The sequence below is a fragment of the Scylla paramamosain genome, chromosome 13, assembly GCF_035594125.1.
Source record: "Scylla paramamosain isolate STU-SP2022 chromosome 13, ASM3559412v1, whole genome shotgun sequence".
Classification (NCBI taxonomy): Eukaryota; Metazoa; Arthropoda; class Malacostraca; order Decapoda; family Portunidae; genus Scylla; species Scylla paramamosain.
In genome coordinates this window covers 25,712,085-25,723,613 of record NC_087163.1, presented here as the reverse complement: position 1 = coordinate 25,723,613, position 11,529 = coordinate 25,712,085, and the positions used below count along the sequence as shown (strand labels likewise).

The 11,529-nt window shown below is 44.5% G+C and overlaps 1 protein-coding gene across 1 annotated transcript in view; it reads left to right on the top strand.

The window, feature by feature from the left end:
* Positions 1-7,434: 7,434 nt before the first annotated feature.
* LOC135106578 (discoidin domain-containing receptor 2-like) overlaps positions 7,435-11,529 on the top strand; it is a 36,508-nt gene continuing 32,413 nt past the window's right edge. Inside the window, 1 exon segment of the mRNA XM_064015801.1 lies at positions 7,435-7,748. The gene's annotated coding sequence lies outside the window, so the exon portion shown is untranslated.

Genomic DNA, 11,529 nt, shown 5'->3' with positions numbered 1-11,529 from the left:
TGTGTGTGTGTGTGTGTGTGTGTGTGTGTGTGAGTGTTTGTTTTGATTTTTTTTTTTTTTTATGAGTGTCTTTAGGCTTAGTTCTCGTTTGTGTTGCTGTGTGGTTTGCGGTTGAGGTGTTTTAGAAAGTGAGTGAATGTTGATTGCTAGTGTGTCAATTCAGGTTTATATGTTCAATAGTGTGTGTGTGTGTGTGTGTGTGTGTGTGTGTGTGTGTGTGTGTGTGTTAGTTTTCTGCTTCACTGGAATTACTGAGATACGACCTGCTTTATATTACAAAGAAAAAAAAAATATATAGACAAACAAATGTACAAACACAAAAATTATAAAACAACAAAAAAAAAATAAATAAATAAATAAATGAATAGGTGAGATAAATCGACAACTGCGTACCAACCTACAAAAATTAAAACAAATAAACAAAAACACAAGAAGAAAGAATAAAACTTCATAAAGATAAATGAACAAAACAAATACGAGAGGACAGTGAGTGCGAGGGACACTTGAGGTCACGAGGTCACGGGGGAGAGGTTAGGGGTCACCTTAAGGAATACACAGGTGAGGCAGGAGGGGAGGAAGAGAGTGCATAATAAGAGAGAGAGAGAGAGAGAGAGAGAGAGAGAGAGAGAGAGAGAGAGAGAGAGAGAGAGAGAGAGAGAGAGAGAGAGAGAGTGGGGTGGAAGGGGGTTAAGGCACGTTTCAGGTACACGTACAGGTAACTTCACTCACCTGTAGGCACGCGTTAGGTGATTTAGGAACGTTTATTACAGACTGGAACGTTTTTTAATATGTGCACCACCATATATATCCATGCCTACAGAATCTATTAGCGTTTCGCCAGTGTTTTCATTTACGATTTTACACGGCCATTTAAACGTGTAGGTCCTTGTTTAAGTCGCTGTAACACTATGCTATGTACGTTTAAATAAGTAAACTCGTGTACTAGTTTGCCATTTACGCTCAAGGTTTTATTATGTTGATTTTTTCATTTTTCCTCATTAATGTGAAGGTTTTATAGCCATCCATCACAACTCTATGTAAGTTTCTGTGATCTTCTCTGTTGGTACGTTCACAAATCGTCCACTCCGCTACTGTGAACGTATGTATGAAGAGTTCACACCGTTCAGGTCTAGTCTAGTGAACTCGCGTGTGTCTCATTTCACGTTCACGAAGCGCTAAGTAAGTCCAGACATGAGCGTTTATAAGCACACACACACAAACTAATGTACACAGTCACCAATTTAAATATCTTCTTTTTCACGAACATATCACGGAAGAAACGAAAACACAGACACCCTTACTCGCCTACACTGGAATTTGTACACAGTTCCGCTCGGTTCCAGAATTTAACGCTCAGGATGTGGAAAATAAAGTTAATTCACCGACTGCATGTTTAGTTGAGTCTGCACGAGCTTTTCCTCGGCGCCTGATTAATGACATCACGCTCAGGAATTCAAATGAAACTCCAATTTACATCCCAAGACAATTCCTGAAGTATAAGAAGAAAACAACTTGATATTTCCCTTCTTGCTTGCGTTGTGCTGTGTGTGTGTGTGTGTGTGTGTGTGAGAGAGAGAGAGAGAGAGAGAGAGAGAGAGAGAGAGAGAGGAGAGAATGGAAAAAAACTCCCCCTCTCTCATTCCTTGGCCCTCACCAGTACCTTCTGCCTCGCCTTGGTCTCCTCCCGTCGTCTGCTTGGTGTTCCTCTTGTCGCCGCCGCATAAAGCAACGAGGCAAAGAAAGTGTCGCGCTCAACACCTGGATAGATAACTTAGTGTGTGTATGTGTGTGTGTGTGTGTGTCGGGACTCTCTTGGCACCGTGTGTGTGTGTGTTTGTGAGGGAGAGACTGATGCTTTATGTTAATAGTGATTCTTTTTGTAATATTCATCAATTTACTGTTTGCACTCCTTCATTCTCTCTCGCTCTCTCTCTCTCTCTCTCTCTCTCTCTCTCTCTCTCTCTCTCTCTCTCTGGTAATCTGCAGTGGCCTGGCCAAGAGATGCTGGTCGGCCGCAGGTAAATCGTTCATTATTTATGGAACAATTGTGCGGGGCTGTGCTAACTTGGCGCGGAGTTATGGTACTAAGACACCCTAACTCCCGCCCTCTTGAATTGTGGAGGCCGGCAAGGGTCGTGTGTGGTGGTGTGTGTGTGTGTGTGTGTGTGTGTGTGTGTGTGTGTGTGTGTGTGTGTGTATGTGTGTGGTGATTTATTTGTCTCATATTTGCCCGTCTTTGACTTATTATGCCTTCTTCCATTTGCATTCTATTCGTTTCGTTGCCTCGCTCTTATCTCTTCCTTTAATTCTAATTGCTAGTCACTCTCTGTACCTGTGTTCGTTATGGCTTCATTTCACCGAGGACAGTTTTTCAAGCATCTATTTATTTTTCCTTCTATATTATGTTTTCTTTTTTTCTGTAATATTTTGTTCCCTTCACCTGCAATTATCTTCCATGCGTTATCTCATCTCTCAGCCTCTCGCTTTCTCTCTCTCTTTCTCTTCCGCTTTTAACTATATATTGTTGTATCTCTTGTTTATTACTTTTTTCTATTTGAATATAAGTAGTTTATGTGATTGCTTCCCTTTTATCTCTCTCTCTCTCTCTCTCTCTCTCTCTCTCTCTCTCTCTCTCTCTCTCTCTCTCTCTCTCTCTCTCTCTCTCTCTCTCTGCGTAAGTCAATATTTAACTTTAACCATATTTCACTTTTTAAACGAAATTTAGAAAGTAAAAACCACACTTTATTGATTGATATATACTTTCTATATCAGTATTTTTCTTCTTTTCACATAATAAAATTTGGAATTCTGAAAAAAAACACGAGAAAAAAACTTGACATTTTTTTCACTCACAACATTTGCATCTGATAATATTACATTTCTTCTCATATACCTCCATTATTCCTCCGTAAATGTAGACGAGACATCAGATTAATCTCTTACTTATCAGCTTACACTCGTGCCTTTCAAACCCCAGGCCTTTTGCCCCCGACCTGCTGCCTTGTGTGTCCATGAGTCTTACCCAGGACTTACCTCGCTGACCCCCCTCTGAGCCTTGTACTTTTGATGTTTACCTGCCTTCTCCCCCTCGCCCCCCCTTACCTGCGGGCTGCCGTGAATATGTAAGAAGCACGTCTCTTGTTTGAGTCCTCTGCTTCCTCTCTCGTGGCTCTGATCGATTCATTCTTGTTGTTTTCTTGTCTCTGCTAGTTCACTTTTACCTTGTTTTTTCTTTAAGATCATTTGTTTAATTCTATCAGGTTGTATTTTGTACTTATTTGTCTTCATTGTGGAGGTACTTTCTTTTGTAAGTGTGTGTGTGTGTGGTGTGTGTGTGTGTGTGTGTGTGTGTGTGTGTGTGTGTGTGTGTGTGTGTGTGTGTGTGTGTGTGTGTGTGTGTGTGTGTGTGCTACCTGTAAGAGAAAACTTAATTATCTTTAGCATCAAGTAATTCTTTATTTTTTTCTCTCTTCCTTGACATTCGCATGCGCACGTGAACAGGAGGAGGAGGAGGGGGAGGAGGAGGAAGAAAAAGAAGATAGTAATATATGAACGAAAGAATATCAGAAGAGAAGGGGAAGAAGAAGAAGCAGAGATATGAGGAGATGGAAGTAAAAGACTGGAGGAAGAGAGGAAGTGAAGGGAAAAGAAGAGGAGGAGGAGGAGGAAAGGTAATCATTCACACATTTGTTCCTACCTTGTTTACCAATAAAGTATGCAGTAAGAGAGAGAGAGAGAGAGAGAGAGAGAGAGAGAGAGAGAGAGAGAGAGAGAGAGAGAGAGAGAGAGAGAGAGAGAGAGAGAGAGAGAGAGACAGAGACAGAGAGAGGCAGAGAGAGAAAGAGAAACACCTACACCTTCTCCTTACCTGCGTCTTTCGTTCCTACATCCTCATTAGCGAGAACACCTGAGCTTTTTGCATTTTTCACCTTATTTTCCTACCAGAGCATCACCACTCAGCCGGCTCGTCCACCTTTAGCGATGAATATAGACAATAAATCCACCTAACTCATCCCCCTTGTGGTGTTTGTGTCTCCATTCACGTGAGTTTAAATAGCAATGCGCAAAAAGATCAGACGGCCAGTACTTTTCTCTGCTCTCCTTATTAGTTTGATTTTTTATTGCTCACAACCTGCAGGAGGAGAAACACCCAGACTAGTTAGATGAGAGAGAAAAATAGCCATGAAAAATAGCTCATTATCTCTCTCTCTCTCTCTCTCTCTCTCTCTCTCTCTCTCTCTCTCTCTCTCTCTCTCTCTCTCTCTCTCTCTCTGTCTCAGTTTTTCATCTCCTTCGTCCAGATCTGCTTTTTTCTTCTTCTTGTGTCTTCTTCGTCATCTTCTGTGTTACCTTCTTTTCTTTTCTTTTTCTTTTCTCATGTCTTCTTCGTCATCGTCTTGGTTCTTAATATCTTCTTTGTCCTTCTTCTTCTTCTTCTTCTTCTCTTTCGTAACTCGTCATCTGTTTCTTCATCGTACTCTTATTCTTATTATTCATCTTATTTCAGTAAGTCTTCCTTGTGTTCCCTCTCGTCCACTCTATTTTTTTTTCTGATTTTTTTCTTCTATATCTTGTTATTCATCCAGCTCTTTGCCTCTTCCCTCTTTCTCATCCTACTTTTTTCTTCTTTCTCTTCCTTTTCTCCATATTTTCCGTCTTATATCTTTAGCCTTTCTGTCTTCCACTAACTCCTTTTCCTTTCTTTCATTTCTGTTCTCTTCTTTGTTTATATTTCCTTTCCTTGTACTCTTATATTCCTCTTCTTTTTCCCGTCTTCCGTCAAGTATATTCCCTTCTATAAGTATTCCATGTGCTCTCTTACATCATCTCATATTCAAGGCAGCAGACACACGTACATTCCCTCTCCCTGCCGTATCACACGTCCCTGCTCCGTCCCGTGGTGTGTTGTGTATACTGTCTGACTCCCGTGTCCCTTTTCCCCCTTATGTATCTCCCTGCGTGTCCTGTTCTGCTTCTCTGTCCTCTTCTTCCTCCGCCAGTTACTTCAGGAGGTCAAGTGAATAAGTCGTGGTGTGTAAGTGTGGTGGGGGGTTGGGGGGCGGTGTTGGTGTTTTTCGAGTATATTATGATCTTCGTTTTCCTACTAATGAGGTGTTCCGAGGAAGTGTGGAAGTGTATAGGGTAGGAATGAGTAGTTTTTAATCCTTTTCTAATTGCAATGAAAGAGGTTTTGATCCCCCCTTCAGTGAGCATCTAAAGAGTCCACGAGCAATTAAGAGGGAGTGGTGAGACTTGAATTTCACATTTAAGGTCATTACGACGCCCTCCTCCGCCCACTGAGAGGCTTCCGTCGCCCGCTGTACGTTCAAGGGGACTCAGCTCGACCCTCGCTTATTCCTCGGCGTCCACTGAGCACCACCAACAAAAGCCGCTCCCGTCCTGCCGCCCACACTCCCACCAGCCTTTTCCTCGTGATGCCGGGAGAGAAAACTCGACTTTCTTGCTGCCCGGCGCCTGTGTTCTGCCGTGCATGCTGGAGGGAGGAGGCAGAAGGTTCCGACTCCCAGCCTCGTCGTCGGCAGGCCCGGATTCCCCCTCCCTCCTCCGGGCAGCCGTCCATTGTGTCCGGACATTTACTTCATCATTCCCGCTAGTAGCCGAAGCTGGTGCCTCGGGCGGACCCTGACCTCTCACGTCCACACGCCCGCCAGTGAAACTCTCCCCACGCTCCTCCTCCTCCTCCTCCTGCTCTCCCTCCTCTTCTCCTCTTCCTCCTCCTTCTCCTGGCGGTGTAGTCAGGCTGTGTCGTCTCGTGGCCGCGCCCTAATAAGTCTTAAGTTAATGCCTTTCTGGGTGTTCTTCGTTCAGCCACGGGAAAGTTCAGGAGCTCCAAGCCTCACTTTGTCTGTCCCCCACCCCGGCCACTCTCCCTCTGCTCTCCTCTCGCCTTTCCTCCTCCCTTCCCTGTGTTCCCTCTTCTTCCCCCGTTTTCCCCCCTTGCCTTCCCTTCCACTCCTCCTCTTCCTCCTCCAGCAACCTCCGCCACACGTGCTACGACCGCCGCACCGTCTTATCCGTCACCATCACCGCCGGGCCGCCACCACCACCACCGCCATTATGACCACTATAGGTTCCTTATCCGTCACCATCACCAGGCCCAGTCCTCCATCGGCTACCAACACCTCTTTTTATATATACTTTAAGCCAGAATCTCGTGTCGCCACCCCATCCGCACCGCAACTAACTGCCTTCCCTGTCTTACCGCTAGCGCCACCACCACCGCCACCATCACTATTACAACTACTACTACCGCCTCCACTAGTGACATCAGCGCCGCCATAAGTTCGTCTTTATCTGGGCACCACCACTCAGGCCTCCCACCACTTCTCCGCCACCACCACGTCATAAATCTGTCACCGCTATGAATTGTCACCACTCTAAATGTCTGGCACACGTCACGCCGCCCTTGGCACTGCTCATTCACAGACCTGACACTGCTACACCCCCTGCCGTACTGTGCCCTGCCGAGCCCTCTTATAGTACCAGTTTACAGGGAGGAAGGGAGTGAGATTACTACCCCCTACTGCCACTATCACCCCTTCCACTGCCACTACTGCTACTTTCAAGGGTCCAAGGATTGCTGCCATCTGAAACTATCCATTAGGGCCGCTAAGAGCCACTTCTAAGGCCATATGTTCCTCCCGGCACTGTTACCACTTCTGCACTCCTCTCCCTCCATTACCACCAGCGCCACAACCACCCCTTGTCAATTGTTACCGCTTCCAACATGTATTTCAGTGTCCCCATACAGTCACTAGTCGCTGTAGCCACTGGAATGTGCGTAATCGCTGCCACCACCACCCGCGCCACCACCGCCACCTCTGGAGTTGAAGTCTGCGGCTCACTCACGCCCGAATTCATAACGCGATTTGGTCCCAGAATTCCGAAGCTCAATTTTTTTTTACGTATATATATTTTTTAAAAGAGAACTGTATTTTTTTTTTTTTCAAGAGGGGACACTTTTTTATGGATCTCTCTCTCTCTCTCTCTCTCTCTCTCTCTCTCTCTCTCTCTCTGAAGTCGCAGTAAAAAATTAGCAGAGTTGATATTCCAAATTAACTCGCTGGGTATTCAGACAAAAATCACAGAGTCCGGGGCGATGCCGGGATGGGAAGGGGGCGCTAAAAATTTGTAGGAATAAATAAATAACACTTTGATCCATCGAGTCACGGCGTGGCGGAGGTACTGGCGGTGGTGGTGGTGGAGGCGGTGGTCTCAATAGCGCGGCAGTCTGCAAAAATATTCCCCAGACTAGATTTTAACTTTTAATTCTCCCGTGACGCTGCTTCCTGTGTCACTTTTTCCCTCCGAACCTTTCTGACTGGGATGGGAAAAAAAGGGAACGCGAAAAAGGCATTTGGCACCTGTATGGACGAGGGCGGGGCGGGGCGGGGAGATCACAGGGAGTGCTTCAGTAACGCCCCGGTCGTCGTACGGGAAGGTGGCGCCGCTCCTCTCCAGTGACTCGCGGTTGGCTCGCTCTGCCTCACTCGCGCTGGAAAAAAAAAAAGTTTGGCGAAACCTTAAAAATAACACAGTGATACGCGACACTGTTCTCTTATTGGGTGGAAGGAAGGCCTCGCGTGTGTTCTCGAGGCCTTACGAGGAAGTTATAAGACTATTGTGATTATTCTTTGCTTACGGAGGAGAAGTAATAGCAGTAGTGGTGACCGTGGAGGAAACTTAAATATAAGAAAACACCTGGACACCTCCTCTCGGCAATCAAGGTAAGAGGATAAGGCTTCTGGAAGTTTACCTTGAAGTTTGTTTACACGGCTCTCTCTCTCTCTCTCTCTCTCTCTCTCTCTCTCTCTCTCTCTCTCTCTCTCTCTCTCTCTCTCCGTGTGCAGTTCTGGCGATATTGTCGTTTTGTGGTTGTTTGTTGAAGTCTGGCTGCGTGGCGTTTTTGAGTGTTGTGAGAGAGAGGGAGAGGGAGATGGTGTGAGTGTAAGCATCTCTCTCTCTCTCTCTCTCTCTCTCTCTCTCTCTCTCTCTCTCTCTCTCTCTCTCTCTCTCTCTCTCGCTAACCTTCAGGGGATGGAGGTAAAAAAAAGCAAGCATGAAGAGCAGTTTCTGAATGACCCTCCGCCTGGATTTCATGAAAGAAGATTAAGGTGTGTCATGCTTATCAAGATTTTTGTCCCTCCTTGACTTTATTACGTTAGAGAGAGAGAGAGAGAGAGAGAGAGAGAGAGAGAGAGAGAGAGAGAGAGAGGGGGGGGGTGATGTTAAGGTCACGAGTAAATATTAGTAATAGTTGTAATGTAAATAATAATAAGAAAAGAAGGAATATTGTTTTCTTTCTCTCTCTCTCACTTATTAATATTTCGTTTGTATTTTCTCGTTTTCTCTCTTTCTTGTTTGTAAATTTTCCCCGTTCGTTCGTTCGTTCGTTCGTTCGTTTGTTGGCTGGTGGTTTGAAGTTAAAAGTTTTCCGATTTATTCGTTAAAGGAAATTGTTATCAATAATATTTTAGTTTAAGAGATTGGCGAAGCGCTTATCTTTTCTCTCTCTCTCTCTCTCTCTCTCTCTCTCTCTCTCTCTCTCTCTCTCTCTGTCTCTCTCTTTCTCTTTCTCTTTCTGTCTTTGTCTCTCCTTTTGTATATGATTATCGCTTTGCTCTCGACGGAGGAAGAATCTTTAGTTGCGTGGGAGGGAACGAGGGAAAAAAACTTGTTAACGGATCTTGGTGTGTGTGTGTGTGTGTGTGTGTGTGTGTGTGTGTGTGTGTATGTGTGTGTGTGGACGCTAAAATTCGCGGATAATCGCACAGAAAATGAACGGTAAGAATCGTTTAATTTCCTTCGCTTCGGAGATTTCAAAAGTACTGACTTGACTTAAACTGAGCGGAAGATGTAGGTACCTAGACTTGCATTGTGACTGACAGGACGGTTGGTGCAGCTGTGTGTGTGTGTGTGTGTGTGTGTGTGTGTGTGTGTGTGGACGTTCATACCTGGTCCTTTTCTTGCGTCAGGGTTGAGAAATGACAGAGGTGGTGGTGGTGGTGGTGGTGGTGGTGGTGGTGGTGGTCAAGACTTAGAGTGGTGGTGAGGGAGTGATTGCAACACCTCTTCCTCCTCCTCCTCCTCCTCCTCCTCCTCCTCCTCCTCCTCCTCCAACTCCTCCAACAGATGTCTGACAGGTGTTTGTCCTCCTCTGTGTGTGAGATACGTTGGAGGATCTAAGAGAATATTATGCTGTGTTTTTCTCTCTCTCTCTCTCTCTCTCTCTCTCTCTCTCTCTCTCTCTCTCTCTCTCTCTCTCTCTCTCTCTCTCTCTCTAGTCATCATAGTCTCGCTCCCTCCATCTCGGGACAAAATTGCATTACTCGTGGAGGGAAGAGGAAAAATTGTTATTGTGTGTGTGTGTGTGTGTGTGTGTGTGTGTGTGTGTGTGTGTGTGTGTGTGTGTGTGTGTGTGTTACAAGTGATCCGAGGAGCAGGTGTGTGAGTGATGTTTTTGTTTGCATACACAAGAGAGAGAGAGAGAGAGAGAGAGAGAGAGAGAGAGAGAGAGAGAGAGAGAGAGAGAGAGAGAGATACCTTCACACACACACACACACACACACACACACAGAAACTCCACAAGATCACTTTCCTTTCCTCTTCCCTGATGACTACAGCGGCAGTCTCATGGTAGAGGTCACGTGACTTATGGTGGCTGCTCCTTGCGTTGAATGGGAGCCTAATGGAGCCTCCCATTTACACTGATAACCCCCTTATTAACTCCCCCTCACTCCCGCCTCTCTATTTTCGCGGATAAGACCACCTCCGCCTCGCCGCTGGCACTGATAAGAGGCATAATGGACCTCACACACACCCTGATCTTTTGTAATGCATATTTCTCGACTCTCTATCAGCTGGTTATCTTTTCTTTTGACACCTATTCGAATGGGGAACTGTACGTATCTATTCTTGGCCAGGTAGAATGTGTGGTTTTGAATTTCTGAAGGTGAGAATTGGGTGTTTCTGTGGTGCTCGTTTGCAGAAAGGTGCACCATTGTAGTTAGTGAATTTCAGGTGCTTGTGTGTGGGAAATGTGCAGGTGTGTGTGTGTGTGTGTGTGTGTTTGTCTGGTGGTAAAGTGTGTGGGTCTTGATTCTGTTTAGGTGGGAATGAGGTGAGTGTGTAAGGTGTGTCTGGAGGTAAATTAGCTTGGGTGTGGGTTGAGAGTTCATGTGTTTGTCTTGAGAAATGAAGGTTTTATATTGTAAAGGTAGAGTCTGTGCTTTTTCTATCATTAAGGTGAGAATAGTGTTTGCAAGGATCGTCTGGAGGTAAATTAGCTAAAGTTTACGTAGGTTAGGGTAATAATTCACGTGTGTGTGTGTGTGTGTGTGTGTGTGTGTGTGTGTGTGTTTTAGATTAGATAATTGAGGTTTTATATTCATACAAGCTGAGAGTGTGTGTTTTTTTCTATCATTAAGGTGGAAATAGCCTGTTTTTAATGTGTGTGTCTCGAGGTAAATGAGTTTTTTGTTTAAGCTAAGCAGAGAATACACATGTTTGTCGTCTGATACCCGTACAAGTTGAGTGTGTGTTTTTTTCTGTCATTAAGGTGGGAATAGAGTGTTTATAAGGTGCGTCTGAAGGTGAATTAGTTTGAGTTTGGGTTGAGAGTTCACGTGTTTGTCTTGGGAAATGAAGGTTTGACACAAGTAAGATGCAGATTTTTAGATCCTCTGAAGGTGGGAGGAGGATGTCTGTGGTGTATGTGTTTGTAGGTAAATTGGCTCAGTTTGGTTAGTTAGGTTAGGGGAGAAATGAGAAAAGAATACGGTGTTTTTTTTTTTTTTTTTTTTTGTACAATGAAAAGAACACCGTAGCTTTACATACACTGAAAAAACAAAACATGCACACTTCCTGTCAATCTAATAAGGAAAGACTGATATCCAACCACACTAACTAAACAAACTCCATCATCTTCTTATCATCTTCATTAAGCAAACACGCCTTCACATCACCAAGGGCACAGAATTAATCCATACGATAAAAGTAGCCCTGTCCATCTTAAAAAGCGGTAAAAAGAACACACACACACAAAAAAAGTCTTATTATTATTCATAGGCAACAGGAAGGCAGGCGCATCATGGCTTGGCTTGAAAGGCAAAGTGTATGTAATCACCTTCTTGTAAAATTGGAGTTGTAATATGCCTCGAGGGAAAAGAAAGTATAACTCGAGTTTATTAAGATCCGGAGCAGATGTTTTTTTGCCTTAGATGAGAAAATACACGTTATTAGAGAAGCACAAAGGGAACACCTGTGGGGCCTTACCTCTATACCTTTAGGGGAAGAGAAAAAGAATAAATAGAAAGAAAAGTGGTTATTTTCTTCTCTTCCTTCTCTTTTTTTTTTTCTTCATTCATGTTCCGAAGTGACTCGCCAATACGAAGCTTTCTCATTTCCATCAATATTTTTTTTTCTAGTTTTTCGTTCGTTATTTTAGTGTGTGCATGGTGTTGTGGTGTGGTGTGTTGTGTTGCTCTATCCATCTCCTCCCGTGGTGTC